The sequence below is a fragment of the Mesoplodon densirostris genome, chromosome 1 (assembly GCF_025265405.1).
Source record: "Mesoplodon densirostris isolate mMesDen1 chromosome 1, mMesDen1 primary haplotype, whole genome shotgun sequence".
NCBI lineage: Eukaryota > Metazoa > Chordata > Mammalia > Artiodactyla > Ziphiidae > Mesoplodon > Mesoplodon densirostris.
The window spans coordinates 181346283-181367629 of record NC_082661.1 but is presented as its reverse complement, the minus strand read 5'-3'; the positions used below and the strand labels follow the sequence as shown (position 1 = coordinate 181367629).

Genomic DNA, 21347 nt, shown 5'->3' with positions numbered 1-21347 from the left:
AATGCTGGAGAGGGTGTGGAGAAAAGGGAATGCTCCTTCGCTGTTGGTGGGAATATAAATTGGTGCATCCACTATGGAGAACAGAATGGAGGTTCCTTAAAAAACTAAAAATAGAGTTATACCATACAATCCAGCAATCCCTCTCCTGGGCATACATCTGGAGAAAACTCTAATTTGAAAAGATACATGCACCCCAATGCTCATAGCAGCACTTTCTCAATACAACAGCCAAGACATGGAAGCAACCTAAATGTCCATCCACAGAAGAATGGATAAAGAAGATGTGGTATAGTTTATACACAATGGAATATTACTCAGCCATTAAAAAATAATGAAATAATGCCATTTGCAGCAACATGGATGGACCTAGAGATTAGCATACTAAGTGAAGTAAATCAGACAAAGAAAAACATTATATGATATCACTTATATGTGGAATCTAAAAAAAAATGATACAAAGGAACTTACTTATAAAACAGAAATAGACTCACAGACATAGAAAACAAACTTATGGTTACCAAAGGGAAAAGGGTGGGGAGAGATAAATTGGGAATTTGGGATTAACAGATACATACTACTATATATAAAATAAACAACAAGGATATACTGTACAGCACAGAGAACTACATTCAATATCTTGCAATAATTTATAATGGAAAAGAATCTGAAAGAGAATATATATATATATATATATATATATAAAACTGAATCACTTTGCTGTACACCTGAAAAAATGTAAATTAACTATACTTCAATTTTTAAAAACTGTCTCCCCAAGTTGATACTGAAAGGAACAAAAAGGAAAAAGGAAAAGGAAAGTATTAAAAACATCCAGGTTTGCAGGGTTTTTTCCCCCAGGTCAAGGCCCTTGATACTCTACCCAATCCAGAATTCCCCATCTTCAAACTGGTAAGAGAATAATCTAGAAGACTATTCTCCTGAGAAAAACAATTATACATGTCCTCTCAACGTAAGTAAGCATAGCAATTTGGAAGCATTCGTTTATTGTATAGCACTTAAAAAGAAAAAACAAAACTGTATAAGAAAAAACGATCTCTCTCTCTCTCTCTCTCTCTCTCTCTCTCTCTCTCTCTCCACCCCCAACTCCTTTTCTCTCACTGCCTAGAAGCCAGAGTCATCAACTAAGAGAATCACCAAGTTAAATGACAAAGGAAAGTGTTCCACTGATATTTCTACATGAAATTTATTTTAAATGAGAGGAGCATATTATTTTCTCTTGGTTTACACTGGCAAATCCCTTGTCCAAATCCTTCATATTTCATTCTCAGATTGCAATGCTACTTGGCTCCCAGCTCCATAGTCCTCCTATTCTGAAACATTACAAATATGACAAAAAATGCAATGTCCTTAATCTACTGCTTTAGCCACATAATTACACAATTCACAATTACCCAGTACAACTCAAGGAGCACAGTTGTTTTCTCCAAAAGTACTGGACTAGTAATATGAAGAACTGGGCCGTAGTCTTAGAATATAAATTTACCAGACATGTAATCAAGACAGCATCATTCTAACTCTCATAGTCTCTATTTTCACAGGTGTAAATGGTGAGGATTGTATTAATTAGATGACCTCTCAGATCTCTTCTAGCTTAATGCAAATATGGGATCTTGTTATGATTAAGAATTGCTACTCCAGAGTACAATTCTAAATTTAATAGTAGAGGGAATTTATATATTTAATGATAGCCTATCAAATTTTTTTTTAATTTTCACATGTAAGGGAGATGTAAGGAGATACCAGAAAATGGTTTTGATCTCCTTCTTCATGGATATTCAAGTCATTCATTTAATCAAAAATATTTATTAAGCCTTTGATGTGTGCTAGACATACTGAGCACTAGACAGCAGTAAGCAGGTGAAAAACATCCTTTAATGCAGTTTGTGTTCTGGTGGAGGATAAAAAGACATCATATTACATGTAATTATGGGCTGTGAGAAATTGGTCACATGCATCGAATGAGCATGCATCGTACATACCTGCACACACGTGCATACACACACATGCATACACACACACCCTACTCACACTTTTAGTCTAGGATGAAAACAATTCTTAGAGTGGGCAAGAAAATATTCTCGTATCCCAAGCCTAAAGGCAGCTAAAGATATTATCTTCAACAAATATAGTAGATGAATTTATGGTTCTTACTTAATTCCTCTAAGTTAATTTATAACTGAAACTTCAGACAGCTCCTTAGCCAGCAAAATGGATTAAACAGCATGAGGGGTGAATTCAGCCATTAAAGGAAAGCAGTTGCCTTACTGCTCCTGCCAGTTACCCTTCTCAAATTATCATAGATAGAGTGCAGAGGAATCACTCGCAGCTTCTTTTATTTTAGCTTTCAATATCACTTTAGGTCAACAAATAATGAAATACAACTCGTCTTCCTTCTAATGTCAGCATTTGAAGTAAGTACATCCCTATCCTGAAATGACGAAGGATGGTAGTTATCTGTGCAGCCTTATTCCCTGGGTACCGTAAACTTTGTTTTTAAAAAAGGCTCCCTTTGGACTTTTCAGAATCTGTGAATTCAAACTTCTGTATCACTTAACATCAAGTATCAGTGTGTAAACCACTTCTCCTGGTTGTGTTTCACAAGCCCTTCTCAATGCTTTATGAGAAATAACTTATTTAGCTCTAATAACAATCCCAGTACCTGTGTTATTCTCATTTTACAGATAAGCAAACTGAGGTTTCACAACTTGTATGGCAGAGATGGAATTCAACCCAGGCCATCTGGCTTCAGATTCCATGCTTTTAACCACTTAGATATGGACACAACTGTGCAGCAAACGGCAAAAGATACAAAATAACTGGCATACTGAGAATATGAAATAACCCCCAACTGGGACCCTCCTGGCTAATATGTATTCCTTCCATATTAAATAACCATTCAATTAAGATTAACAGATCTTTTTTTTAAGAGATAGGGTTAAGAGTGTTACTTTTCTCTAGAAAAATAAGAATGAAAGTGAACCCACATGATTTGAAAAGGAGTTAATCAAACAGGAGCCTTGCCAGAGATAGAAACACTGTCTCCTACACCAGCAGTCCCCAATCTTTTTGGCACCAGGGACCAGTTTTGTGGAAGACAATTTTTCCACGGACAGAGTTGGGGGGGATGGCTCGGGCGGTAATGCGAGCGGCGGGGAGCGATGGGGAGCGGCAGATGAAGCTTCGCTGGCTCGCCCGGCGCTCACCTCCTGTTGTGCGGCCTGGTTCCTAACAGGCCGCAGACCAGTACCGGTCCGTGGCCCGGGGGTTGGGGACCCCTGTCCCACACAATTCAATTCCATAATCCCAAACTAAATCTTTTCCCCAACCATGTTCCTCCTCCAGTGTTGCTACCCTAGTAAATAGTAAACACTAGTCACTTAATTAGACACCTGGGCACCATCTGGACTCTAGGATTTTCCCTAGCCCACGCATCCAACCTAAATTCCCTTAGTTTCTGCCCCTAGAGAGCGCTATAATCCAATCATTGTTTGAAGCCCAAGTCACCATGATCTTTTTCCTGGACCAACACTAATTATTGGCTTCCTAATTAGTCTCTCAATATTATCTACCCTGCCTCTCCATCTCTGTTTACCCCACACCAAATTTAATCTCCACAGCCAGAGATCTTTTTAAAATGCAAATCTTATCATGTCACTCTCCTGCTTAAAACCCTGTAATGGCTTCTGGTTACCCTTTTTTTTAAAAAAGTCTAACAACAACAACAAAAAAAAAGTCTAAAATTCTTAGCATTCCCTGATGCCCTGACAGCCTGATCTATTGGATCTGCCCCCTTACTTCTCCACTTCCTCTCCCTATTTCTCCCCTACCCTTTCCCCCTTCCCTTTCTCTCTCTCTCCCTCTCTCCCCCACCCCAACCCCCTTCCTCATTCATGAATACACTGTGTTTGCTTTTGCCTCTGGGCCTTCAAACAAGCTGGTTCTTCTCCACCATATACCCTGCTTTCCCCCTCCTCATCCACTTCACTTTACTAACTCCTATTCATTTTTTTAGTCCTCATTGTAGAAGTTATATCTTAAGAAGATACCCTGAGTGATCAGAATCTCCCATCACTCAAGACCATAGTATGCTGTGTTTCACCTTTGGCAGCCCTTGTTATACTAACATTTATTGTTTCATCCATATATTTTTTTTTCTGAATGTAAATTTCATGAGAACAATGACCTTGCATATTTTGTTTATTGTTGTATATCCCCAGAATATAGGAAAGTGCCCAGCAAAAGGATGCTCAATAAATACTTGTCCAAAACACACATAAATGACAAACTTCAAGGTGTGGTCCTGGGGGTAAGTGGCTGAAGTGGAGAGAAAGCTATCTGAACTTAAAGAAGACACTGGAGTAACATCTTCAAGGTGTTGAAGAGAAAAGCAAAACAAAGATGTTTTCAGACATACAAAAGCTGAAGGAATTCATCACCGGTGGACCTTTGTCACTAAAAACGCTTAAAGGCAGTCCTTCATGAAGAAGGAAAATAATAGAAGATGGAAACTGGGATCTAAACAAAGGAATAAAAAGAACCAGAACTGGTAAATATGTAGGTAAATATAAATAATTTTCCCCATTTTTTAAATGACTACAAAATTGACTGCTTAAAGCAAAAAGAAAAGCCAATTACAGTGCATTGTGAGATTTATAACAAATGTATAATGTGTTACCAGCAATAGCACAAAGGCTGGGTGAAATGAAGTATAGAGTTGTAAGGTTCTAACATGAAGTAAAGGTAAACTGTGATAAAGATATATACTATATATATATATATATATATATATATATATATATATATATATAGCAATTGCTATAATACAAAAAAGTTCATAACTAATAAGGCAAAAAGGAGATAAAATATATATTGAAAATAAGTCAACCCCAAAGAAGGAAGAAAGAGAGGGGAAAAGGAAGAAAAAGCAGGTGGGATAAATAGAAAACAAATAACAAGATGGTACATTTAAACCCAACTCTATCCATAATTATATTAAATATAAATATTCTTCATATTTATCAAATTATAATGAAGAGCTTTTCAGATTGAATAAAAATCAAAATATTTGCTATGTATAAGAAAACTACTATTAATATAAATAGGTTAAAGGTAAAAGGCTAGGAAAAGATATGCCATGCTAACAATAATCAAAAGAAAGGTGAAGTAACTATATTAATATCAGACAAAGTAGATCTCAGAGGAAAAAATATTATAAGAAATAATGAATGAATGTCATTTCTTTAATGATAAAGGGGTCAATTCATCAAGAGGAAATAACAGTCCTGAACGTTTATGCCCTTGTAACTGAGCTCAAAATACATGAAGCAGGGCTTCCCTGGTGGCGCAGTGGTTGAGAGTCCGCCTGCCGATGCAGGGGACACGGGTTTGTGCCCCGGTCCGGGAAGATCCCACATGCCGCAGAGCGGCTGGGCCCATGAACCATGGCCGCTGAGCCTGCACGTCCGGAGCCTGTGCTCTGCAACGGGAGAGGCCACAACAGTGAGAAGCCCGCGTACCACAAAAAAAAAAAAAAAAAAAAAATACATGAAGCAAAATTAATAGACCTAATAGGATAAAGAGAAAAATCCACAAAGATTACCGAATATTTAACACCATTCTCTCAATAACAGTATAACAAGTAGACTGAAAATCAGTAAGGATATAGAAGACTTGAATATTGACATACTAATTGGCATTTGAAGAATACTGCATGGAACAGCAGAATACACATTTCTTTTAAGTGCAGTGGAATATTTTTCAATATAGGTCATATTCTGAACCATAAAAAACGTTTAAACAAACTTAACAGATATCAAATAATACAGAGTATCTTCTCTGACCCCAATAAATTAAATCAGAAATTAATTACAAAAAGCATTGTTTTCTTTCCACCTTCACATCTATGTGAGTGTTTCTGATATGTGTGCTTATGCTTGGAAGAGACCCTTCCTTTTAGCTAATTCCTTTTCATTCTTTACAACTCAGTTCATGGATTATAGACCTTGGTAAAACCAGAAAGAACTATTTTTTAAAAAACCCAAATATTTGGAAACTAAATATCACACTTCTAAATAACCCATAAGTCAAGGAAGAAATCAAAAAGGGTAATATAATATTTTGAACTGAATAAAAATGAAAACATAGCATATGAAAATTAGCAGGTATAATTAAACAGTGTTTAGAGGGAAATTTATAGCACTAAATACCTATATTAGAAAATGAGAAAAGTCCACCTCAATAAAAAAAGAAAGAAAAAGAGCAAATTAAAGCCAAAATAAGCAGAAGAATGGAAATTTAAAAGATTAGATCAGAAATAAATTTTTAAAAGAAAACAGAAAAACTTAAGAGAAAATGAATGAAACCAAAAGTTGGTACTCTGAGGAAGAACAATAAAATGGATAAACCTTTAGTCAGACTGATCACAATAAACAAAAAGTGAGAGAACAACCCATCCTCAAATCCAAATCAAGGAGGATTCCAGGGTGTTGGGTAATTTGAGGCCTCTCACAACTCCCCACCTTCACATGGCATACAAGATTCTGCATGAGTAGTTACCCACTCTTCTCGAAGCTCATCTTTTGCTGATCTGTGTGCCCCTCATCTCCAACCACACTGAATCACTTGCATGTAGGTTCTTAAATGAGTTGATTTTTTTTTTTTCTGCCTCCAGGTCAACACTGCTCCAATTCCATGTCCCTTCTCTTCTAACTTTACCTGTACCCTCCATTTTTTCTCTATACAGAGACAACTAGTCCTTGTTCTTAGATCCCAGGAAGTACATCAATAACTCTGGGAGGACTTCTTGCTAGTTAGGTGCCATTCTTATGCGCTTCCACTATACCCTGTTTACATTCAGTATTTCTATGACCTTGGCAGGTCACTCGTCCTCTTCGAGTGTCAGCTTCTGTGTGTAAAGTGAGGATAGCAACATCTGCCTTACAAAGCCATTGTCAAGATGAAATAACACAATGTATATAAGCAACTAAACACAATGTGAGGTTCCTTGGGTCTGTTCAGTAAATGAAAACACAATTGCTGCTCTTGTTTTAGTTATTCAGCTGTTGTTGCAATTATCAGATTGTATAATAATTGTTTATTTTTCTGCCTTCCCCATTAAACTATGATGAGGGCAGGAAATAAATCTTATATTTTATTGTATTGTCTGTATCAAACACATTAAACACTTGTAGTAAGTATTCAGTGAATTGAATATATATTGAAATATGTAATTATTGGATGAATATGTAATGAATAAGTATTGAATGAATGAACAAATAAATGAACAGATGAATAAACAGTGGACAGTTTCTGTTTGCATCATCATTATATACTCCTTAGACATTACTTCCCACAAGATCTTGGAGTGGACATATCTGAATTACTCCTAGCCATACTACCTCTTTGAAAAATGGAGTTTCAAAAAACTTTTCCCAAAGTTCAGACTTTTACATCCACTAATTATTAGGCAGTCAGAGCTGCCTGCACTTCTTGTACCTCCCTCTCCAACACATTCTTTCTCACCTCTGAGCTTTCTGCCTAGCCTGAGAACAACCTCCTCAGCACACTTTTATAATTTTGACATTTCAGGGACATTTTCCTCTTGAACCATATATTAGTCTTTCTTGTCTCCCCTATTAATCTGAAACTCCTTCAAGACAGGCATTTGACTCTATTTTAATTTGTCCCTAGAATCTAAAAGAATAAAAGAGCCACAGCTCTGGAATGAGTTAGACCTAAATTTGAATCCTAAGTGTTTGTTACTTAAAAGCTGAGAAGACTTGAGTAAGTTACCTCAACTCTCCATCTCAATTTCCTCATTTGGAAGTTGGCAATAATAGCATCTGCCTTATAAAGTTGTCATTAGTATTAAATAAAATGAAGTCCATAAGTACCTATCACAGTTTCTAGTACATATTAAGAACACCACAAACAGTACGTATAGCATAGATGCTTAATAAATAAAAGGGTTATTTTTCCTTCAGGAAAACAGGAATTTATCATAAGATATGTACACATTTTAACAGTGTCCAAATTAAATCTATTTTAAGTGTGGAAAGCATTCCCTGTTATTTCCTCAGTTTAATATATTAACCATAAAAAGTTAGAGGGTACTATATATCTGTGTTTTTGTCTGTGTGTGTGTTTGTGTATAAGTCCATCCTAATAAAGAAATTGTTCCTAATACATGTATCCCCAACAGCTCAACTATATTCATACCAAAACCCAAAGCAAGTCATGGAAATTTAAAGCTGGAATCTATAAGGGATCCGAAAAAGTACCTGATTCACTCCTTCATTAGGAAACCTGATAAGGAACCTGAGGCAGAAAAAGGTCACAGCTTACCAAATTCATGCAGTTAGTACTTGGCAGAGCCTTGTAGCTGCCCCTACAAGTATTTTTTGAAAGTACTACCATTTTCTATCTAAACTCACATTGCCTGAATCTTCTATCTCCTGACTACCTGTCAAATTAGAAAGCAACCTTAATAATAACAAAGGAGTAGACAGGTATACAGATTACTTCCAGAGCTGTGTGACATTATGCCTATTGTTCTGATGTATTGCTATAGGAATATGCTCCATTGTTCTACAAACTACTAATAAAGCATTTCTCTTTGTTAAATATTCAAATGTTTTTAGCTTTTTAAAGGACTTCTCTCTTTTTCTTTCCTCACTTAACTTCTGTTTGTAATTGGTGTTAAGACATGAGGTCTTTTTTCTCTTAAGTTTTAAACTCAATTTCTATTATAATTTCAGATGTAATTACTGCTTTTTTTCTGGCAAGAGCTCTGAAGTAAAACCCACATTCATTCTGCTCTACAACATATATAAACTCAGCATACCTCCATTCATTCTTTCGCATTTTATTCTTAAGGACAGATTTCAAAAGGGCAATAAACAATAAGCTTGAGGCCCAGTAAATGAATTAAGAAGAAAGAGGGGAGCACTGTTGGCTCAAGGTAAAGAGGTCATTCCTGCTTATGAGGCACTTGGCAACTGGGTTATGGTGGGGCATTTATAACTACCACCGCTACTAGCACCACTTCCACTACCCCTGCCTTAAAAGAGAAAAACTTCTGAGGCAAAGCTGCCAAAATTATCACTAGTGTGTACATTACATGAAAGCAGGAATTTTTTAGTTTTATTCACTGCTGCATCTCACAGAACAGTAGCTGGCACACTGCAGGCTCTCTTCAACATCTGCTGAATGAAGGAAGTACACAGGCCTTACCTGCCTTAGCATCAGATCCTGACAGTGCAATTCTTTTATAACATCACTAAGCATCTAAAATTAAGTCCAACTTAAAAGATTTTTGTCTATAGCAGAGTCAGACAGTAAGCCTCACACAGGAAAGAAAGGAAGGGAAGGAGGAAAGAAGTCTTTTTAGTTCCTAAAGCAATACCAGTATTTTAAGGCAAAGCCAAAAGTACCCTGTGTATAAGTAGACATTCTTTGTATAATAATATCACCAATATAACTTTTATATTTGAGATACAATTATGGAATTGCATATAAATTTTATCTGAGCACATAGCTATCACAGAATTTATCACCTTGCCCTGAAATTGTCCATACATTCATTCATCTCCCCAAGTAGACAGTGAACTTCCTGAGGGCAGAAAAGCTTCTCATTCATTTTATCCTAGTATCTGGTACATGACAGATGCTCAATAAATATCTGAGAGAGAAAAGGAAAAGGGGGCAAACCAGTTGACACACTGATCTATTTATTCCCTCAGATGATAATGAAGCATAGTTTGCAGGTTAATCTTTCATTCAGTGAACATTAGATATAGTCTCTGTCCTCAAACACCTTACAATACAGAATGGTAGAGAAGGTGTATGTGAAGAGAGATGCCTAGATTTTAAATGGTATCTGTCATTTGTGAGCTCTGTACATTTACTCATCCAACTGAAGCCTCCACCCCTCCTAACCTCTAAACCCTTCCACTGTGCCCCTTAAAATCCATCCATAAGCAAAGTGCTCTCTCCTCTCCTGCCCACCCCCACCCCCAAATCCCCCCTGTAGCACCCTCAAGGACTGAGACCTCCACCAGAACTCTCCTAGGTCAGCCTCTTCAATTCTCCATGAAGGAGAAAGGGTTTCCTTCTAAAATCCTGAAGGAACATCTCATTCCTCTGCTTAGAACTCCCCAGGGCCCCCATCTCGATCAAAGAAAAATCTAAAGTTCTGACCATTTTCATATCATTTGATTCCCTCTCTGACACACTGCTTATGCAAGAACAAATAAAAACTAAAAATAAGAGGCCTAATTCTGCCTGTTGAAAATGAGGGAAGAGATCCCACCCTATCCCCCTGTACTTAGAGCATTTTCTTTAGAAAACATGTAATTATAAGACCTCTTTTGAGCTTTATGGCCCAGGAACATCTTTCTTACGGACCCAGGAGCTAATTCTTTGAAATGTAAACTTCAAGGGAGATAGCACCATATCTTTAAGTATGTTTCTGTAACCAAGATTTTATAACTTTAAATGGAGTATAATCTATAAAAATTTTGAATCACTATTTGTACACCTGAAATTAATATAATATTGTAAATCAACTATACTTCAGCTTAAAAAAAGGAGATAGGGGCTTCCCTGGTGGCGCAGTGGTTGAGAGTCCGCCTGCCGATGCAGGGGACACAGGTTCGTGCCCCAGTCTGGGAAGATCTCACATGCCGCGGAGCGGCTGGGCCCGTGAGCCATGGCCGCTGAGCCTGCGCGTCCGGAACCTGTGCTCCGCAACGGGAGAGGCCACAACAGTGAGAGGCCCGCGTACCGCAAAAAAAAAAAAAAAAAAAAAGGAGATAGGCACCCCATCTGCCAGTTTCTGCAAGAGGACTAGAGCCTAACATAGGTGGGCATCCTTGCTCCAAGCTGCAAATCTACCTCCTGTCATTAAAATATGAGAAGTTTGTTTTCCCTCTGCATAAAGCCAATTACCTAACACAGATGGTCACCCCAATTACCAGGTGAATCTAAGATGAACTATATGTGACAAATGGTGCTAAGTCCTTTTCCTTGAGGACTAGTTGTTTATCTTGAAAACATGTATGTAATGGGTTGCATCTGCTAGGCTCCATAAAAAAGTAAGATTTCCTTCTGTCTTTGCAATCCCCTAGTAGATTGCCTATGATGCATACCACATTCTGGTTTAATACACAATCAATAATAAAACTTTTCTCTCTACTGTCTTTATGGAGAGAGTCTCTAGGGTTGGGAGAAGATTTTGTTTTTAATTATATTTCTCCAACACCTACCACTTTTTCCCTTTCCCTTTTCTCCTTCAAAGAATAGCCTCCACCTTTGCTCTGCCCATCCCCTCTGTTTAGAACATTCCTTATCATTACCCCTCACATCTGCATGGCTCCTTCCCTCCCCAGTTGTCTCTCAAAGGTCACCTTTACAAAAAGGTCTTCCTTGACCAACTTGTATCAAATAACACCCCTCAATAATCATGTCCTCTTCTTTCCTGGCCTTATTCATCCTCATAGCACTTATCACTGCCTGGCATATAAGTATTCGTTTACTTGCTCATTATCTATCCCCCTGACTCTGATAAAATCACCACAAGACCAGAAGCTCTTCCTGTTTCATTCACTTCTTGTATCCCCAGAGCCTAGAAGAGTGTAGCACAAACAACATCAGTTGTTCAGTGAATAAATGAAAGATCATTATTAATTATACAAACTAAAAGAAGTTCAACTAAAATGCTATTAGAATGAGCCACTTAATTTCACAGAAAGTGCAACTCTGTATAGTTAGAACTATAAAAGAGCTAAGCATTTAGCTATAGGAATACCTGAGTAAAAATTTACTATAGCTCAGTGCCTCTTGTTACCTCTACTTTAAAAATATTTACAAACTTGTAATTGGTGACAGAGAGTTGTCATCCTCATGTACCAACATTTGTACACATGGTCTTATCCCACTAATCAGATAATTGTCGGGTGAAGAGGAACTGATCTTTAATAATGAAAAGTGAAGTGTCAGAAAATGTGAACAGTGGAAATGTAAATTGGTATAGCCACTATGCAGAACAGTATGGAGGTTCCTTAAAAAACTAAAAATAGAGCTACCATATGATCCAGCAATCCCAATCCTGTGCATATATACAGAGAAAACCATAATTCAAAAAGATACATGCACCCCAATGTTCATAACACCACTATTTACAATAGTCAAGACATGGAAGCAACCTAGATGTCTATCAACACAGGAATAGATAAAGAAGATGTGGTACATATATACAATGGAATATTACTCAGCCATAAAAAAGAATGAAATAATGCCATTTTGCAGTAATATGAGTGGACCTAGGGATTGTCATAGTGAGTGAAGTAAGTCAGACAGAGAAAGACAAATGTCATATAATATTGCTTACATGTGGAACCAAAAAAAATGGTACAAATGAACTTATTTACAAAACAGAAATAGAGTCACAGATGTAGAAAACAACCTTATGGTTACCAGGGGGAAGGGGTGCTACAGATAAATTTGAAGATTGGTATTAATATATACACACTACTATATATAAAATAGATAACTAATAAGGAACTACTGTATACAACAGGGAACTCTACTCAGTACTCTGTAATGGCCTATATGGGAAAAGAATCTAAAAAAGACTGGATACATGTATATGTATAACTGATTCACTTTGCTGTACAGCAGAAACTAACACATTGTAAATCAACTATACTCCAAAAAAATTTTTTTTAAAAGAATATGTGAATAAATGCCCTTACATGGAAAAACTGATCCTGGGTGTGAAGACAAAGTAAAGATGAGGAATTCTGTCATTTATAGGTTTATGCAATTCCAATCAGAATACAAATGTAAATTTGTTCAGAACTTGGCAAAATAATTCAACTGAAAAATTAAGCAGGTAAGATAAGTCTTTTTTTAAAAAAAGACATTATGCATCCTAAAACTGTAATAATAAAACAAAGAAAAACTGACATAAAAGTAGATTAATAAAACAGGATAGCTAGTTTAAAATAGAAAGAGAATTTAACTCATAATTTTAAAAACAACCCAATTCAGTGGTTTTCTAATAACAGATTATACATTCAGAGAAAAAACTTAATTTGAACACTTGATTTATATATATACTAAAAAAATTCTATATGAGTTACAGAGTTACAGATTGAATCCTATAAAACTTGGAGAAAAATGGCTATTTATTATTGATATAGAGGGAATGGACTTTCTAGGCTTAGAAACTATAGAAAAAAATTTAAAGGAATAGAAATATGTGGCATTAAATATCCAAAGTAAAAAGTAATTTTGAGAAAAAGTTTTGCAGTAAATATGACAGATCTAGTATAATATGTTGACTATACAAAGAAATCAAACAGATAAGAAAAACACTAAAATCTCAAAAGACAAATAAGCAAAGGTCAAAAACAGACAATTCATGAAAGAGAAAATACATCTAGCAAAGAGACATGTGAAGCAGGTTCTGTTCTTCTCCTATATTCTGCTTTTGGTATCCAATCCATTGAGTTCTTGGTTTCACACTTCCTGACAGCCAATAATTGGCCTCTATATTGTTCTTCAACTCTGCCCTTGCTTTTCAAATGGAATTTGATGTTTTATTGCTGCTTCTTCTGTTCTGACCCCTACATAATCTCATATCTGAGACTTAGTGTGCCATGCCTTACAGAAGGAGTAAGAAAACTATAGGAAATCTCTACTTTCCCCTACTTTACCTTTTACCATTTTACTAATTCAGTGCTGCTATATAAAGGTCTAAATTTTTCATCACTTTTACTTTTATACTACAATATCCAAACAAGAGAGCCATGCACAATGATCCACGTTATGATGTTGCAAACACACAGTTAGGGCTCAGTAAGTACTTAGAATGGAAGGAAAGGAAGACTCTCTATGCAATACTTCAATTTATTTTTTTTTTAATTTTTTTTATTAGTTTCTGCTTTATAACAAAGTGAATCAGTCATGCATATACATCTGTTCCCACATCCCTTCCCTCATGCATCTCCCTCCCTCCCACCCTCCCCATCCCACCCCTCCAGGCGGTCACAAAGCACCGAGCTGATCTCCCTGTGCTCTGCGGCTGCTTCCCACTATCTATCTACCTTACGTTTGGTAGTGTATATATGTCCATGCCTCTCTTTCGCTTTGTCACAGCTTACCCTTCCCCCTCCTCATATCCTCAAGTCCATTCTCAAGTAGGTCTGTGTCTTTATTCCTGTTTTACCCCTAGGTTCTTCATGACATTTTTTTTTAATTCCATATATATGTGTTAGCATACGGTATTTGTCTTTCTCTTTCTGACTTACTTCACTCTGTATGACAGACTCTAGGTCTATTACTCAGCCATAAAAAGAAACGAAACTGAGCTATTTGTAATGAGGTGGATAGACCTAGAATACTTCAATTTAAAGTATCCAAAGCAGCTATGAATTCCAGGGTGGTGTTAATCTACTATGCACTATGGACAGAGTTGTGGGGACTTAGAATCTTTTCCAGAGTCTATGAAAAACTTATATCAATATCAAAATATAAAAAGAAAAATTGTCCACAATTTTATTATGGTCACTCAATTCACTTTAAATTGTAGTATTATAAATAATTAATTATATACAAAAAGTTTGTACACTAGATGATCTTACGACAAAAGAATTCCAAAAGGTACATAATGATGGCAAAGAAATCACAGCACATGTAAATTAGTTATTCATAAGAATGTAATTTCAAGATGTATTTATAAAAAAATTTTCCTGCAGCAACATGGATAGACCTAAAGATTGTCATACTGAGTGAAGTAAGTCAGACAGAGAAGGACAAATATTATATGATTTTGCTTATATGTGGAATCTAAAAAAATGGTATAAATGAACTTATGTACAAAATAGAAATAGAGTCACAGATGTAGAAAACAAGCTTATGGTTACCAGGGGGGAAAAGGGGGAGGGATAAATTAGGAGATTGGGGTTGACACATACACACTACTATATATAAAATAGATAACTAATAAGAGCCTAATGTATAGCATAGGGAACTCTACTCAATACTGTGTAACAGTCTATATGGGAAAAGGATCTAAAAAAGAGTGGATATATGTATATGTACATGTATATATGTATATATATATATATATATATATGTATATATAACTGATTCACGTTGCTATACATCTGAAACTAATATAACATGGTAAATCAACTATACTCCAATAAATTTTTCTTTTAATTCTCCAAATTTTTCTATATCAAAAACTATATTTAGTGTTGGATCGTGAGTACATTTAATATATTTGCTATGAGGTGATTGAGGCCTCCAAATATAAGCGTGCTTAAGGCTGCAAAGGTCTTTAATCATCCTGGTGCAGGCCATAGAAATTCAGACACGTCCAGGAGGAGGGGAGGATTTAAATTGTTTAATGGAACTCACCTTGAAGAAAAAAATAGTCAGGTACACAAGTCTGAGGCACAGATAATACGTTGCAGTTGAAGAATGATTTTGAAATAGCACAGTAATGTGCTATTAAGATTGCCCTCAGACTCATCTAAAGCCTGGCGGTGGGAGAGAAAGACTGCAACAAAATGGCAAATAAAAAAATAATATAACCACATCAGTGAAATCTCTACAAGGAACCATGAACACAACTTGGCACAAGCAGTGGGGAGAGTGTTGGCCACACTTCAACATGTGGCTGTCAGCGTGTTACTTTGACACTCAGTAGAGAACCAGTATCTTCTACTATGTTACCAGATCAAAAGGGAGGCAGCCAGTGATACAGAAGCACTGCAGTCTGGGCACTAGGCCAGCTACTTCCACTGCTCATCAGCCTGATAACTGGGCCCATGTAGCCAGTTACCAGGCAGAGAGAAAATAGTGACTGTTTGGTGAGTGTTAAACTCAGAAATACATGTGAAAAACATGTGAAAGTCCCACAATGCCGAAATAGTCAGACATTGTGATGATGATGATGATGATGATGATGATGATGACTCTATTACACTCTGGTGAGGCCTGAAGAAACAAAGGTTGTATAAGGAATTCTATTCATTAGACACATAAAAATCATCGGCTATGCATTAGAAAATAAACACTCATGAGTGTCAAATGATCGACTTCACCATGTTACTTCCTGAAAGAATACTGTACACGGTTTGTGGGAAACTTTCCAAGGTTTATCTTCTGCTTTTGCCCTTGCAAGGACTGTTGTTGCAAACTCATGGTAAAATATTAGTCAGATCTAGATTGACAAGGACACTGCAACATTTTTCCAGCATGGAAAACAAACTTCACTTTCCATATTCCAATTTTGCCAAAACAAGTGATGCATCCATTTGGAAAAGAAAAGAAAATAAGGGAACTACTTCAGAGTAAGACTTTATTAAAGAATTCAGAACAGTTTGCTGTAAGCAAAAATGTGCAGAAAGGAGTGGAAGGAAAAAATCTGCAAGATACCAAGGCCTTGTTGTGATGACTGCATCATGACAAAACAAGCTTGTAAACAGTATTATGTGAAGTTCCACTTTGTTAATTTGGAATTTGAATATTTTAGGTCCAATTTCCTAAGTGCAAAAGCGATCAGTCCTAGAACAACATGATACTGTTTCATGGGACTGTGGATAGAAACCATCACAGTCATATGTATACTCTAAAACAACATACACTGTTCTTTTTATTTACTTTTTTTATTTCTCAGAAACCAAATATATACAGAATAAAAATTCCTGTGCATGTGAATGATATAAATAAAGTATACATTGCATATGTGATAACATCATATGAAATCTACAGAGAAAGAAATGTTTCTATTTATCAGGCAAAATCACTGTGTTAAAGATGAGTGAATTCTCTCAAGACTCTCAAACACTTTCAGTCTGCCTCTCCTTTAATTTTAAGGTACAATTTTTATTGTAATAATATTTTTTAGACTTGATCCAAGAGATTAAAAAATGTATTGAAGGCTTCAATAGACAAGAGATGGATCGGAATTCTCTTGGCTATTTAAGAAATACATATATAAGTGAATTCAGTTCACAACGGAGACTATGTTTCCTCTATGATGATAAAAATGCTGAAAACAAGTTTCAAGGGGTAAATTTCTCTGGCTCTATTGGAAAGCTCAGGCCAAAGTCAAAGAGAAAGGAAAACTAAAGCAATCTAGTTTTCCCCACATGAAAAAAACTCTATTTCAAATCAATGAAATGCTGATTCACAGTGAAAATTTCAAGTCAAATAAAAATGAAGCATTGTTGTATAGTGAGAAGAATATTGGCCTTACGTTCAAAAGTCTTGCTTTCCAATCTCACCCTGTTCTTGCTAGCTGATAACCTGTGACAAGTCTCTTATGTGCCTTATTAAGTGAGGAATAAATTAGATCATTTCTAAAGATGTTCAACTGTAATATTTTATGATTCTGTGAATCTCTACAAATGGAGTCAGTGTACAAGAAAATGAGTCAAACAAAAGAAAGTAGGAAGGTACTAAGGAAAATGGAATAACTAACAGAGATCCGTACACAATTTGCATTGAAAAGACAAAAACTTTTGTACCACTGTAATCCCTTAAATAAAATATAACCAATCTACTATGTACAAAACACAATTTATATAATTACAAAATAAGAATAACCCCCAAATCTAAAAAGTTTATTCTACTACACATATAAGGAATTTTGAAGTTATTTAATTTGGGGTGATATTTCCAGTCTTGTAAAACAGGATAAGATTATCCTAAATTACTGAAACCAAAATTCAAGAAAGAATTTCTTCACTATACACTTAGTAAAAAGTGTTTCTGAAGGAATTTGTGAAACTGTCCTTCAGACAATCAGATTATACTTCTTATTATATTGTATGACATCAATTGTAACACAGATTTTTTTCACATTTTTACATTTCTCAAATTAAAATGTCTTCCAAGTGATGACATCTTAAATACAATGAAATACGGCAGTTTTTTATATGCATTCCTTATCTTCTCTATCATATTGTACTTGACAAGGAAGAAAGATTAGAACTATGGAAGAAATAAGAATCAAGCCATGATAAACAAATGGGGGAAAAGAGACCACCTTCCTTACAGAATTTCAACTAATTTATCTCTTCACCTCTGTGGTCTTCCTCTCCAAAACCCATAACCTAAGTCTAACCATGAGAAAAACATCAGACAAATCCCAAGTAAGGGAAATTCTACAAAATATCTGCCTGGTACTCCTGAAAACTGTCAAGGTCATGAAAAACAAGGGAAGTCTAAAAGACTGTCACACTGCAGAGGAGACTAAGGATACTAATGACTAAATGTAATGTAGTACCTGGACTGGATCCTAGAACAGAAGGGGACAGTAAAGGAAAAACTAAGGAAATGTGAATGAAGTATGGAGTTTAGTTAATAATAATGTATGAATGTTGGCTCTCATTTGTGACAGATATATCATAATGTACGATGTTACAATAGGAGACAGTGGAAGAAGGCATAGAAGAACTCTCTGTACTATCTTTTGCAACTTTTCTGTAAACCTAAAACTATTCTAAATTTAAAGTTTATATTAAAAAAATCAAGCCATGCATAACTTCATACACATATTCCATAATTAATTGACCCTATGGATCAAAAACAGAAACTCAGAATTCGATCCTAAACAATTTTCAGGTTTTAGAAAAATAACGAAAATAGTAAGTGTAATAATAAAAATAAATAAAATACATCAAGAATTAAGAGGGTCTTATCTTGAGATTGTCATACTGAGTGAAGTCAGGCAGAGAAAGACAAATATCATGTGATATTGCTTATATGTGGAATCTAAAAAAATGATACAAATGAACTTATTTACAAGACAGAAATAGAGTCACAGATGTAGAAAACAACCTTATGGTTACGGCGGGGAAAGCAGGGGGTGGGGGGAGGGATAAATTGGGAAATTGGGATTGACATATACACACTACTATATATAAAATAGGTAACTAATAAGGACCTACTGTATAGCACAGGGAACTCTTCTCAATACTCTGTAATGACCTACATGGGAAAAGAATCTTTAAAAAAGTGGATATATGTATATGTATAACTGATTCACTTTGCTGTACAGCAGAAACTAACACAACATTGTAAATCAACTATATGCCAATAAAAAATTTTTTAAATAAAATAAAGTTCCAACAGAAAAAAAAACGAGGGTCTTAAATCTCACTGAGGATAAAATTTTTCATTTGTGACAAAACCTGAAGCATATGTTAATTCATTTAATACAAAGTAACAATCCAAATAGTTAAATCCTCAACTGTTGTGCACTCCTATGGGTAGTAATATTTCTGGAATAATGTACCTTGTCCTCCCCTTTTCTGATAACCCATCATAACTCTGGATGTCTTGAGTTTCCAGGAAAGACTTACGGGAAAACATGTGAAATAAGTCATTAAACTTGTGCTTCAACTGCTGCACAGCTCATAAAACAAATAGAACTAAACTGATTTATTTGAGCCATCCCATTTTTTGCTCAAGAGATAAGGCCAAAACCACTCTTTAGGGTTAAAATGGAATATGCTTTCTGTGTATGAAAGTCAACAGTGTAGTCAGCAATCGCTATGCAGTCTAATTCACTAATAGACTGTAAATACCATCAGGCTCCAATTTATGATCAAAAACTTTTTTAAACTTCTGTCCTATCTGTTAGATGTAATTTATAATACATGTTTCCAATGAAAACAATCTTATAAAGAATTGTTAAATTCATAGTCTAGCTCAGAAAAACATTTTTAACCCATAAAGTAAATAAAAGATGTTAAGAGGAAGGTAACCAGAGTGACTACTGGACTGGGCATTCTGTTTCTCATGCCCTGAAAATACGTAATGAGCCAAATATAGGCTTAGAAAGATAAAAAAAAGAAGAAGAAGAAAGAAAGAAAAGAATGTGCAATCCTGTGTTATTTTCTACTCAGTTCATGTTTTCTAAGGGGAACAAAAAGTAAGCATCCAGGGCAAGGCAGTTTGAGAGAATGGAAATAGGTGGAAAAATGGGATTTGCAATGGATAAAAAGGAAGGGCTGCCAATATAAGAAATGCCTGAGACACGATTCCTTTTTCCTGACTTTCAGCAGCACTAGGGTTTCAAGAACTCCATAGCTGGGGACATTTCCAAGGCTCTGAACAGAAAGGCATGGAAAGTACTCCCCAGCTAGAGCCAAGATGTGGTCAGTAAGACTGAAGGTACTTTGAGCAATCAATAAAGGCACCCAGATAGGAAAAGACACTACCGTGGCCCACTAAGACAGGCAAGAAAGTCCTGAGCCAGGGACCTGCCAAGGATGTCTGAGGGATTCCAGGTAACAATTTAAGGCAACATACCAAATAGTGTGTAGGCTTTGGGAATAAACATCTGGATTTGAATCCTCTGCCTTTAGCCCTGTGATCATGAGAATGTTACTTAACTGGGCTCTCAGTTCTCTTATTTATAAATTTAGAATAAAACCACTCATCTATATTAGTTTTATATTGCTGCTATATTAAATTACCACAAATTTGGTGGCTTAAAACAATACGATCTCTGCTTCTCTCTCTTCTGCCTCCCTTTTCTTTTTCTAAGGATCTTTGTGATTACATTGGGCCCACCCAGATAACCCAGAATAATCTCCATATCTTAAGGTCAACTGACTAACAACCGTAATTGCATCCATAACATTAATTTCTCCTTTGCCATATAACATAACATTTATAGGTTACAGGGATTAGGACGTGGATATCTTTGGGGGACCATTATTCTGCTACTGCATCATCACATAGAGTAACTGTGAGAATTACATGCAATAATGTATATAAAGTGGCTGATATATAAATTCAAAAAGTAATAGCTCTCCCAGCCTCCCTAGGCCCCCTCCCCATTTACCATCAAAGCTCTATCCTCTAATAAATCTCTTTCATTCAGTTGGCATATGCTTCTTGGAGGCCCTGATTAATCAGCTGCATCAACTTCAGCAGAGCATCCATACCGTCAAGAATCACAATGGTAGGACTGGGAACCATGTAAGAAACCCTCAGGGGCTTCCCTGGTGGCGCAGTAGTTGAGAGTCCGCCTGCCAATGCAGGACACACGGGTTCGAGCCCTGGTCTGGGAAGGTCCCACGTGCCAAGGAGCGGCTGACCCCGTGAGCCACAATTACTGAGCCTGCGCGTCTGGAGCCTGTGCTCCGCAACAAGAGAGGCCGCGACAGTGAGAGGCCCGCGCACCACGATGAAGAGTGGCCCCCACTTGCCACAACTAGAGAAAGCCCTCGCACAGAAACGAAGACCCAACACAGCCATAAATAAATAAATAAAATTTAAAAAAAATCCTCTACTCC

General features: G+C 36.2%; 1 protein-coding gene across 1 annotated transcript in view; it reads right to left on the bottom strand.

The window, feature by feature from the left end:
- The window catches only part of CTNNA3 (catenin alpha 3), a 1652440-nt gene that overhangs the window by 1457424 nt on the left and 173669 nt on the right, over nucleotides 1-21347 (bottom strand). The gene's annotated exons all lie outside the window — the stretch shown is intronic.